This window comes from Oryx dammah, unplaced genomic scaffold (assembly GCF_014754425.2).
Source record: "Oryx dammah isolate SB20612 unplaced genomic scaffold, SCBI_Odam_1.1 HiC_scaffold_1, whole genome shotgun sequence".
Lineage (NCBI taxonomy): Eukaryota > Metazoa > Chordata > Mammalia > Artiodactyla > Bovidae > Oryx > Oryx dammah.
The window spans coordinates 8754215-8766918 of NW_024070185.1; the positions used below are offsets into that span (position 1 = coordinate 8754215).

Consider the following 12704-nt stretch of genomic DNA (forward strand, 5'->3'; position numbering starts at 1 on the left):
ATGTCCCTCTGCGGCACCCGTTAGCACATTCGCTTCTTAAAGGTGGTCCCCAAGGTTCTGTGGGTGGGCAAAGAATGTATTTGCATTGCCACTTGTACCTGTGGAAATCCTATCCTCTCTTATTTCAGTGTTATAACATAGTAAATAATAGCGTGCTAAGTTGCTTCAGTCGTGTCCGACTCTTTGTGACCCCATGGACTGTAGCCCTCCAGGCTCCTCCGTCCATAGGATTCTCCAGGCAAGAACACTGGAGTGGGTTGTCACGCCCTCCTCCAGGGGATCTTCCTGACCCAGGGATCGAACCGGCGTCTCTTATATCTCCTGCATTGGCAGAGGGGTTCTTCACCACTAGCACCACCTGGGAAGCCCAGTAAATAATAGACCCTGCCACAAATTTGTTTTCCATCTCTTTTTGGTCACATATTGAAGTGGGTTGCCATTTCCTACTCCAGGAGATCTTCTATCTCCTGCACTGGCAGGTGGATTCTTTACTACTTGCACCCGCTGGGAAGTTCCAGTAAGGACTTTAGCCTGGTCCAAAATGAAATTAAAAGATGCTTACTCCTTGGAAGGAAAGTTATGACCAACCTAGACAGCATATTAAAAAGCAGAGACATTACTTTGTCAACAAAGATCTGTCTAGTCAAGGCTGTGGTTTTTCCAGTAGTCATGTATGGATGTGAGAGTTGGACTATAAAGAAAGCCGAGTGCAGAAGAATTGATGCTTTTGAACTGTGGTGTTGGAGAAGACTGTTGAGAGTCCCTTGGACTGCAAGGAGATCCAACCAGTCCATCCTAAAGGAGATCAGTCCTGGGTGTTCATTGGCAGGATTGATGTTAAAGCTGAAACTCCAATACTTTGGCCACCTGATGTGAAGAGCTGACTCATTTGAAAAGACCCTGATGCTGGGAGAGATTGAGGGCAGGAGGAGAAGGGGATGACAGAGGATGAGGTGGTTGGATGGCATCACCACTCAATGGACATAAGTTTGGGTAAACTCCAGGAGTTGGTGATGAACAGGGAGGCCTGGCATGCTGCGGTTCATGGGGTCTCAAAGAGTCAGGTATGACTGAGTGACTGAACTGAACTGAAAACAGGTAGCTGGTCTTTGCCTTGACTCTGGTAGGTAATCTAGGTCATACCTGATAGGAGTGTCTTTTATTTATAGAGGGGCCACCACACCGGTGCTCTTAGGGTGGAGATTTGCCACACTTAATCTTAGGGTAGGGTTAGGGTAGGGGCTGCTATGCTAACAGTCTTAGGGTAGGGGCTGTTATTCCAGAAAGGCCAACCATGTGACTGAGGGAGGGGGCTTTGGGTAACATGGTATTGGTTGACCTAGAACCTGAGTTCAACCATGCAGGCAATCGATCAATCATACCTACGTACTGAAGCCCCAGTAAAAACTCTGGACACTAAAGTTTGGGACACCACCAGGCTCCTGGGTGGCAATGCTCTTCACAGTGTCACACACAGAGGCCGAGAAGGAGATGACACAGGGGCTCTGCCCTGAGCCCTTCCAGACTCTGCCCCGTGTGACTTTTCCTTTAGCTGACTTTGATCTGCATCCTTTTCCTGTAACCAACTGTAACTGTGGAGATAACAGCTTTTGAGTTCTGTGAGTCCTTCTAAGAAATTATCAAACCTCACGGTGGTTTCGGGAATCCTTTGCATCTTGGTTTGCAAAGTTTTTTCGTCTGTGTTGGTATTTTCACTTGAATTCTTACAATCCTCCAATGGTACATGCAGGGAAGGTAGAAATCCCCATTTTACAAGTTAAGGTGCCTCAGTGATAAAGAATCTGCCTGCCAATCAATGCAGGAGACACAGGAAATGTGGGTTTGATTCCTGGGTCAGGAAGATCCTCTAGAGAAGGAAACGGCAACCCACTGCAGTATTCTTGCTGGAAAATCCCACGGACAGAGGAACCTGGTAGGCTACAGCCCATGGGGTCTCAAAGAGTCAGAAACAACTTAGCAACTAAACAACAACAGCAGCACATACAAGTTAGATTTGCCCAATGCCATATACCTAGTAAATTTCTGGACCATAACCTGAAAAACCACCTCCTGACTCCTTGTCCAGGATTCTGTTCAAAGCATTAAGGTACTGAGAGCAAAGTGAACATGAATCCAGTAAAGGAGAGAGATTTACTCATCATCCTTAGTCTTCCTTAACAGTAAAATATATTTCTGATTGTAGAAACAATGATTTGTAAATAAAATGAAGCTCAGAACATGTGCAGAAATATAAAAAAGAAAATAAAAATCATCCATACTCCTACCAGATAAGTACTTTCAGTATTTTTTATGCATTTCTTTCTAGATATGCACGAGACACATATACACACAAGACATACACATATGCACACCATGACACACAACTTATTTTACTATAATCACTGCATCACGCCTTTTCCACTTAAAAGCACATTGTGAGTGTTTTCCCCACCACTGAAATTTTTAGTAAATACCATTTATACATATATAATAAATACTTAACACTCCAAAGATGACTGTGTTATTACTTATTCAATTATTCTCTGTCATTGGGCATTTGTACTGAATCTTCTTTTCATCTATGAATGTAAATATTTTTTCTCCATTTCTGAGGCTGCCTCTAGCCTCAGTTATGTAAGTGAATTTTCTAAATCAGTGTTTATAAACATTTTTAAGTTTCTTGCTAGTCATTAAAGTTGAGCCAGTTTTCTCTCCCCTTTGGCAGCATATCTGAGGGTCAGTCTCAATTACCATCACAGTGTTTTTAATCCCTACCAATTTATAGATGGAAGATATTAATAAGCCTGTCATTTTATTTTTAATGAATTTAATTATTAGTGAGGTAAAATGTCATGCTTATTAATAATTTTAATCATTTATTTTCTCTAATTTTATTATGCCTTCTTTATGTTGGGTTATTAATATTTTATTAATTGGTCAGTCTACATAATTTTAATTCAGATACTATAGTCATGTAAATTAACATCTAAACAGATGTTATGCTAATAGACAAGATAAGTATGACAGGGGGATTATGGGAAGAAGATTCATTAAGTATAATAACCATGTTATTGTAAAACCATTTTAAATCTACTTTAAAAATCTTACTATTTTGTGTTTTGAAATGTTTGAATGATGATTCAACTACATAACTAGTAAAACTGAATATTAAAAATGACATGTTACAAATGTGAAAAAATACTGAGATAAGAAAAACATTGAAATCAATAACTAATAAGAACCTACTGCATAGCACAGGGAACTCTACTCAATGCTCCGTAGTGACCTACATGAGAAGGAAATCCAGGAAGAGGGGATATATGTAAACTTAAGGGGCTTTCCTGGTGGCTCAGATGGTAAAGAATCTGCCTGCAAAATGCAGTAGATCTGGGTTCTCTCCCTGAGTCGAGAAGATCCCCTGGCGAAGGGAATGGCTACCCACTCCAGTACTCTTGCCTGGAGAATTCCATGGACAGAGGAGCCTGGCAGGCTACAGTCCATGGGGTCACAAAGAGTTGGACACGACTGAGCAACTAACACAAACACGTGTACACATATAGCTCTACAGAGCAGAAATGAACACAACATTGGAAAACAACTATAATCCAATAAAATTTTCAAATAAATAAAAATGATTAAAAAAAAGAAGAGCACTAAAACCACACTAGAAATACAGGCGAAAGATGTAAACAGGCAATACACATTGAAAAAAATAAATGTAGATCAAGACATGAAAAGTTCTCAACAATTTTGCTGATCAGATAAAAGCCAATGAATGCATCTTAAACATTAAAATACCATCTCCTACTCAGGTCACTTTGTAAAACTGCTTAAAATCACGCCAAGTGCTGATGAAGACACTGTGAGGTGCCCTTGGGGGGTGACAGCGAAGATGACAGGACCCTTCTGAAACCCCATGGGCATATGAAGCAAGCGCCTCATAGATGAATTCACCTTGATTAACAGTGACCCGGGAAATCAACCTCAAAGATACAAACACAGAGAAAAGAAAAGGCATACACAAACACAAAAACTCGTTCCGTCATTACTATTAATACAGTGGTGAAGTACCATAGGAAATCCAGAAGTCAAACAAAAAGAAACCAGCCATGGCACGGCCACATGAGGCGATATCACGGAATCATGCATTACAACTCTGAATCCTAGTAAAAGCTGCTACTATTTACTGAGCACTGATAATATGGGAGGCACCTTACCTACTGGATGTTGTCCAATGCTCATACTTCTTCCCCCCAGTTTTTCTCTATTGAGATTAAAAAAAAAAAAAAAACCACACACACTTTCCAAAATTTACTATCTTGACTATTTTTAAGTGTACAATTCAGTGGCACTCAGGTCAGTTCAGTTCAGTTCAGTTCAGTGGCTCAGTCGTGTCCGACTCTACGGCCCCATGGATTGCAGCACACCAGGCCTCCCTGTCTGTCACCAACTCCCGGAGTTCACTCAGACTCACATCCATCGAGTCGGTGATGCCATCCAGCCATCTCATCCTCTGTCGTCCCCTTCTCCTCCTGCCCCCAATCCCTCCCAGCATCAGAGTCTTTTCCAATGAGTCAACACTTTGCATGAGGTGGCCAAAGTACTGGAGTTTCAGCTTTAGCATCATTCCTTCCAAAGAATCCCAGGGCTGATCTCTTTCAGAATGAAGTGCAGTCGTATCATTGAGCTACCGTCACCATCATTTATCTCCAGAATTTTTTTAATCCTGCAAAACTGAAACTTTATATCCATTAAACACTAACTTCCCAATTTCCTCTTCTCCCAGTCCCAGGTGACTGCCATTCTACTTCTGTCTCAGTGAATTTGACTCCTCTAAACCCCATGTCAGTGGAGTCATATTTTATTTTCCCTCTCGTGATTGGCCTATTTCACTCCGCAGAATGTCCTCAAGATTTATCCAGGCTGAAGCCTGTGTCAGAATGTCCTTTGTAAAGGCTGAATAAGATGTCATTGCACAGACATGCCACATTTGTTTATCCATCTATCTGTCAATGGACGCTTGGGCTGCTTCCACTTTTAGGCTTTCATGAATAGTGCTGCTATGAATACGGGTGCACAGATGTTGCTCCCAACAATTTCACAACAGGGATGTCATCCCCCTTTTACAGATGAGGAAACCAAGGCCTCACCACAAGTTTTCTCACATAACATCCTGCAGCCAGTAAACGGCAGGATCCAGTGAGGAGTCAACCACGTTTCAACTGCAGGTAGAAAGTCTGGCTTATTCTATGACTCCAAGCTGGCTTCTGAATGTCACCAGAAGTCATCAATGACAGCAAATGGTACACAGGAAGTAGCCCACAGCTGTGGGGATAACTGACATCCAGGTGGTCAAGACTGTTTTTCAGGATAGGGTCTTCTTTCGTGGTTGCAATATAGGGTCAGGAAAGATTTCCCCTCACCAGCAAACACTTTCAGACATGATCTGAGCACTGACACTGTGTGTAGAGAGGTTTAAAGAGCCTTGGTTGTTTAAAAGAAGCTACTGCTATTAAAATTCAGGATCTATCTGCATTGACAAACAGTGTGGAGAAGCCCTTTTCAAACTCACCTTTAAGTTTCTTTATTTTATTTCTCCAAAGTACAAGAGCCTGTATAAAAATACACAGTGCAAATGATCAAAAGGATTAAGAGGGCCAGCAACCACTTACAGAAATGCCCATGCCTCCAAGAACTCACCGATGTGCTAGGCTAATTTGATTCCCAAGACCAATCTGCAAATAGTTTCTGGTGCTTCCAAAGATGAAAGGCTGTATCTTTAAAATACTTTGAGTCATTTCTTCACATAACATCATGTAAATAGCATGACAGATGTGATGTGCAAATGTGCTTGTTAACAATTCACAGTAGTATTATAGGTGCTTTAATGTTGTCGTTCAAGGTACCTTGAGAGGAAAACTGCAAAGGACAAATGTCTTTTCTGAGCATGTCCCCGTGTTGCTTTACCTCGTGATGTCAAAGGGAGGTGAAGGAACAACCAAGGGGTAGACCGTGGACAGTTATTCCTTACAAGACAAAAAACATTGCAGAAGACACACATGGGGGTGCTCCAGGAGCAGAAAAACCACACACCTGGAGTCAGCCAGAGCTTTGTGGAAGCCAAGTCACGCACAGAACCAGGTGTGTTTAAAGAGAACCCCAAGATAAATCAGCCAGTTCTGAAAGTCTTCTGCGACTGCTTTCCACCCCACAGGGAAAACACTATCTTCAACTCTTCCAGGTCTGCCCCATGAATTATCACTACTGGCGGCTGGTGAGGAGAAGAGAAAGCAGAGAGGTGGCCTCCCCAGAAGACGAGACCGGAAAAGAGGTGGGTAGCTGCTGGGACGCAAAGGAGGCAGGGGGTGGTAGCAAGGTGACAGGCACACTGCTACCTGGCTGCTGTGTGCCCAGGGAGGGAGGAGAAAGGGGGCTCAAATCCCAGCTCCCCATCACACCCACTATCGAAGGCCCTTTATCCACTTCGCCACTCACTGCCTCAGTTTCTCATTTGCAAAGTGGGGAGTCAGAATAGCATCTGGCACACAGGAGTCTAAGTCTCTACATCTTATTAGAAGCTGAACTCTTAGAATGAAAATCAAAGCCACAAGCAATAACTTAAACCACAGTTTTCACAAGCAGTTCAACACTCTCTGGACTGTGATCCCGGGTCTCTTAGTATTTTAGATGAGAATAAATATAATCTCTGTGATAGAAGAGTCATAAAGACCGAATGAGGTCACATGTGGGGAAGTTCCTGGGAAGAGGCCAGCTCTCTATGCAGACAGGAGGCTTCTAGTGCTGCTACCTTCATAAAGATTAAACTGCAGAAGAAAACATGTATCTCTGCAGGTGGATAATTCTGATTTTATTTATCTATTCAACTAACAGAAACATCAGTCAAGTGTCTACAACCACTGACCCAGGTGTTGAGACGCAGTCCCAGCTGGCACATTCTGGCCTTGATGGGGACGGAGGTCCAGCGTTTTTCTACACTATGAAGAACCCAGGTGCTCACTCTTTTGATCGTGTGTAGGGTGGTGGAGGAAGACTGTGACTTTCAAGTGTGATTCCCCACTTTAGAATCAGGAATAAAATGACAGTGAAAGAGTGGTCAATTTGGGTAAAAAGAAACCTCTCAAAGCAGGGCTCTAGGAGCATAAGCTGAGGCTATGATCTCGTCTTCCTGGAGGAGCTGTGTCCTACCATACTGCCAACTGTGGCACTGGAGAAAACTCTTGAGAGTCTCTTGGACAGCAAGGAGATCAAACCAGTCAATCTTAAAGGAAATCAACCCTCAGTATTCATCGGAAGGACTGATGCTGAAGCTCCAATACTTTGGCCACTTGATACAAAGAGCCGACTCATTGGAAAAGACTGATGCTGGGGAAGACTGAAGGCAGGAGGACAAGGGGATGACAGAGGATGAGATGGTTGGATGGCATCACCAACTCAATGGACATGGGTTTGAGCAAACTTTGGGAGATGATGAAGAACAGGGAAGCCTGGTGTGCTACAGTCCATAGGCTGCAAAGAGTCGGATATGACTTAGCAACTGAACAACAGGACACAGCTGTGCTATGGTTGTGACAATTTCATTCCTCTAAGAACCTCTGTCCATCACAGCTGGTGCAGGCAGGAGACAGCACGGAGCTGCCTGAACTGAGGTGAGCAGAAGCCCCCTGGACCCTGGGCTGGGAGCGTGGGAGGCCCCTCTCTCTGGCCTGAGCCATGTGCCTGCAGGTTGGCGGGCAGCAGTCACACAGTTAGCACTGGGCTTGCCTCCAGGCCACTGACCAGAATGTGGCCAGGGCACAAGGCACCCCCTCCCTGCTGCCTCCCCCACAGCTGTCCTCTGCCCTCCTGAGCCCCACCTGGTCACCAGGTCTCTTTCTCCATAGCTGGAGGTATGCTAACTTCATTTCCGCATGCCGTGTTCCTGACCCAGGCACTCCACACCCCACCCTCCACCCCCAGATCCTGCTGCCCCCACATGAAGCCCACAGTGCACTCCCTCCAGTTATCTGCAATCCAAGTCCTCTCCTATTCTCAAGGTCCTCTTAGGTGCTGCTTCCTCCACAAAGCCGTCCCTGAGCATGAGACCTTGAGAAGAGGCATGATGCCCAGGAGAAAGCATAGTAGGTAGGATGAGTTTGAGCAAGCTCTGGGAAATGGTGAAGGACAGGGGAGCCTGGCGTGCTGCAGTCCTTGGGGCTGCAAAGAGTCGGGCAAGACTTAGTGGCTGAATAACACAACACTACCTGGAGAAAGTGATCAGATACCATGAATGCAAGTGAATACCTTGCTGTTTGGGTCAACACAGTGTTTCATTTATTCATTAATTAATAAATATTTCCTGAATACTAACTAAGTTCCAGTACTATACCAAGTGCTGGGGATTTAATGGTGGCAAATGTTAATTCAGTGACAACTAAAGACTCTTGCGGTACCGGCACTGCTTATTGTCTGAGTCCAGGTAAAGAACTGCTATTTGGAGGAAAAAGACCCGATCTGTTTTATTTATCCTACAGGCAAGATGGAGGGGAGAAGTGAGATACAGTTATTTTTTCATTAAATAATAACGGTTCTTCAATTCCCCTCATCTTTCCCAGCCAACAAGACCAATCCAAACCGTCAAACCAAATCAAAGAGCACAGAAAAAGATCCAGGTGGTTGAAGGGGAAAGGGGAGCAGAGGATGGCTAATACCTCCCTTTACCACACAAGATTCAAACCACTACTTTCCTCTTGCTAATTAACTACAAAAGAGGTAAGATGTCAGCTCAGTTTCATCTCTAGCTCCTGCAGATACAAAATGTGATTTCCAACAATGTACTCATTATATAAAAAAATCCCTAATACATCAAAATTGGATGCCCTGTGGAGTTCATTACAGGACTTGAGGAGTGTCTCTACTGTCATTTTATCTTCGCTTTTTTTTTCCTTTTGTCTCATCAGTCACTTAAAGTGTCCAAAGAGAAATGTAAGCTTTAAAAAGCATCCTATTGATTGAAAAGTAGAAAAAAAAATACCGTTAGAGCAATTGTAATTTTTTCCTGGCCCACCATGGGGAGACATGGTGGGAGGTGTGTAATCCTTCAGAGATCATTCTCTCAGAGCAATGCTATAAATACAGTTGAGTACTTTATCAGGAAAATTCCTCAGGAAGACAATAAGCTATAACCATTAGTTTTTCATGCTACCTGAGGTTTCTTAATGCTACAAAGCTAACTAGGAGGTAATGAGTCTAGGAGTGAGTGGCTCACTAGTTTCCGTATCCAACCTGCTGCTCATAGGAGCTTCCCTGGTGGCTCAGGTGGTGAAGAATCTGCTTGCAACGCAGGAGACCACGGTCCGATCCCTGGGTTGGGAAGAGCCCCTGGAGAAGGGAATGACTACCCATTCCAGTATTCTTGCCTGGAGAATTCCATGGACAGAGGATCCTGGTGGGCTACAGTCCTTGGGATCACAAACACAACTGAGCGGCAAACACTTTTGCTGATTGTAGAGGCTGGCCTTCACCCTCTTTGAACTGTTTTTTTTTTTTTTTTTTTCCAGAACAGGAAGCTTATGGAAGAACCTATGTGACTGAGTTGATCAATGCCTATTTCCTAGACTGGCACCAACTCCCACCCACCGTGGAGACAGGTAGGCATTATGAGATGTCAGCAAAGCTAACCTGCCAATTGGAGATCACAGTATCCTTGCATCTAAGAGAAAACACAGTGCTATTCAATGGCTTGATTAATACTAAAAATGGCATTGCATGCTGAAAAACTATGATTCCTTGAAGCTGCCAAATTCCACCCAAAAGTCTAAAGTGAGGCCTGCTTGTATCTTGTTATTAGTGGGCTACTCAGAAGAGTGGTTCACAACCCTATACCTTAGAATCACATAGAACTTTTGGAAAAATACTCTCACACCCAACATTCCACATTCCACCCATGCTGGAATTCTGATACAGGAGGTCTGGGGTCAGGCCTGGGCAAATGTATGTACCCTCACGTGGCCTGACAGGTACTTTTGATGGGAAGCTGGGAAAGGGAACCATGAAATTGGGCATTTGATATATGTGGCTACAACAAGGGAGAGGAAACCAGACAGATGATTTTAACAAAGTCTCAGAATTGTAAGGTACACAAAAGGTCACCTAGCCTAATGCAATATTGTGTTTTACCCCATTGCAACATCCAAATGACCATTTCAAGTGATAGGGTATATGCAATTTCACAAAGTAATCCATCCCATTGTTGGAATATCCTGTCGTTATTGAGTCAGACCTCCCTCCCTCTACTCACAGGTCCAGGCTGTGCCTTTTGGGGTCTACTCATTCCGCCACAATGATTTTGAGAAGGCTTAAGGTTTAGGGTATTGCAGAGTAGTGAACTGAGCACTGATTCTGAAATCAGAAGACCTGAATTTGAAGGCATCGCCTGCCGGAGAAGCTGGTTAATCTCTTCTAGTTACAAGTTTCTCATCGTAAAATGGGGGAAATAACACCTGTCCCATCAAGCTGGGAGTGTGGCTGAAAGCACTAAATAACAGACATAAAAGGGGGAAGCACTCTGGGAACTGACCGTAGTAGTCAAATCTATGGTATCATTACTAGCCTTTTGGTATCCATATACTACGGTAATAGGAAAGAACAAATGTGACACCATTATTAGCTCTGTTTCTTTCATTTTAATCTTTGTATTCTATTGCTTTTGCTGCAAGCTAAGATTATTGCCTATAGCCTGAAATACTCAGCCCATTCTCAAGGCTCTGACCTTTAAAGGTGTAACACATTTCTGTTCATATAGAGACAAAAAGTTGCAGATAATGTCTTCTTGGAAGTCTGCAGGAACACTGCAACCTGACCTATATGGTCAGCTGCAAGAAAAAGGATTCCAACACCAAGAAGTTTGTTTGCAACAACTAGTCATGTCTCCCACCACCTTGCCTCTAAAAATGCTTTGCTGAAACCCTTTGAGGAGTTCAGGGTTTGAGAGGCATGAGCTACCCATTCTCCTTGCATGGCTTTGCAATAAATCTGTCTCTGCTCCAAACATTGATGTTTCAGTTTTTTGGCCTTACTATGTGTCCGGCACGTTGACTCATTGGAAAAGACTCTGATGCTGGGAGGGATTGGGGGCAGGAGGAGAAGGGGATGGCAGAGGATGAGATGGCTGGATGGCATCACCGACTCGACGGACATGAGTTTGGGTAAACTCTGGGAGTTGGTGATGGGCAGGGAGGCCTGGAGTGCTGCAATTCATAGGGTCACAAAGAGTCAGACACAACTGAGCGACTGAACTGAACTGAACTGAATGTGTCAGGCACACAAACTCACGTTGGGGAGCACTACTAAGAATGAGATGTGTCAAAATAGAACTTCACTATGCAAAGCAGGAAGCTTTCAAACAATCAGGATCTGAGTTAATACAAACAGAACAATATGGACTGCTCTCCAAGAAAAGGTAGGCTTCTTTGGATAAACTGCCTAGGGCAGATTTAAATCAGAGTGAAAAGACAGCTAGCTGCTGCTGCTGCTGCTAAGTAGCATCAGTCGTGTCCGACTCTGTGAGACCCCATAGACGGCAGCCCACCAGGCTCCCCCGTCCCTGGGATTCTCCAGGCAAGGATACTGGAGTGGGTTGCCATTTCCTTCTCCAATGCATGAAAGTGAAAAGTGAAAGTGAAGTCGCTCAGTTGTGTCCGACCCTCAGCGACCCCATGGACTGTAGCCCACCAGGCTCCTTCGTCCACGGGATTCTCTAGGCAAGAGTACTGGAGTGGGGTGCCATTGCCTCTCCAAAAGACAGCTAGAGAACCCCTGAAATCATGATAACAGAAGGAGTCATTAAAATCAAGTCAGCTATTTTTTTCACATTCTAAAACTGCTCTCACTCATAATAACATGGATGAGCAAAGGCACCCCTATTTGAAGCTCAACATTGCTAGCTCCCACCATATATGCATAATTTCCAGAAGAGGTACTTTAAATCATCCAAAGATAATAACTGCCTATTCATTTTGCATACAAACCACATTATAGTTGCTTTTTTTCCTCAGAGAGAAGTACATGAGACATAACACTTTGATATTTATATTGAAACTGATTATACTGGAACCTGCCTGAAAGTACTGCTTTCCCTCAGCACTCGCTCTCCTGCTTTTTTCTCACCAAGCACTAGATCTGTACTGCGTAACGTTCTCCTTAAGAACGAACAAAAACAAAAATACTTTCAATAAACTGTCAGTCATGTTTAACGATTTTTCCTTCACTTGCTTTAAATATTATCTCATGTCTCTCTTCATTTGGTACACTATTAGAAAGTGTCATGATTGGTCACTAGAAGGTTTCAGAAATGCTGTTGCTGTTGTTTAGTTGCTAAGTTGTGTCTGACTCTTTGCAGCCTCATGGACTGCAGCCGGCCAGGCTCCTCTGTCCATGGAATTCTCCAGGCAAGAACACTGAAGGGTGTTGTTCTTTTCTACTCCAGAGGGTCTTCCTGCCCCAGGGTTCAAACCCACATCTCCTGCGTCTCCCGCACTGCAGGCAGACTCTTAACCACTGAGCAACCAGGTTTTTTTTTTTTTTTCTTGCCTTCACTTAACTTGTCTCACACCCTACCCCCGCCTCAGGCGGCCACTACCATTCTATTCTCTATATCTATGAGCTTATTTTGTTTTTTTTTGGTGGCTTTAAGATTCCACATATAA

The 12704-nt window shown here is 43.7% G+C and overlaps 1 protein-coding gene across 4 annotated transcripts in view; it reads right to left on the reverse strand.

Annotated features, from left to right (window-relative positions):
* Nucleotides 1-12704, reverse strand: part of MSRA (methionine sulfoxide reductase A) — a 369657-nt gene that overhangs the window by 129576 nt on the left and 227377 nt on the right. The window lies entirely within an intron of this gene.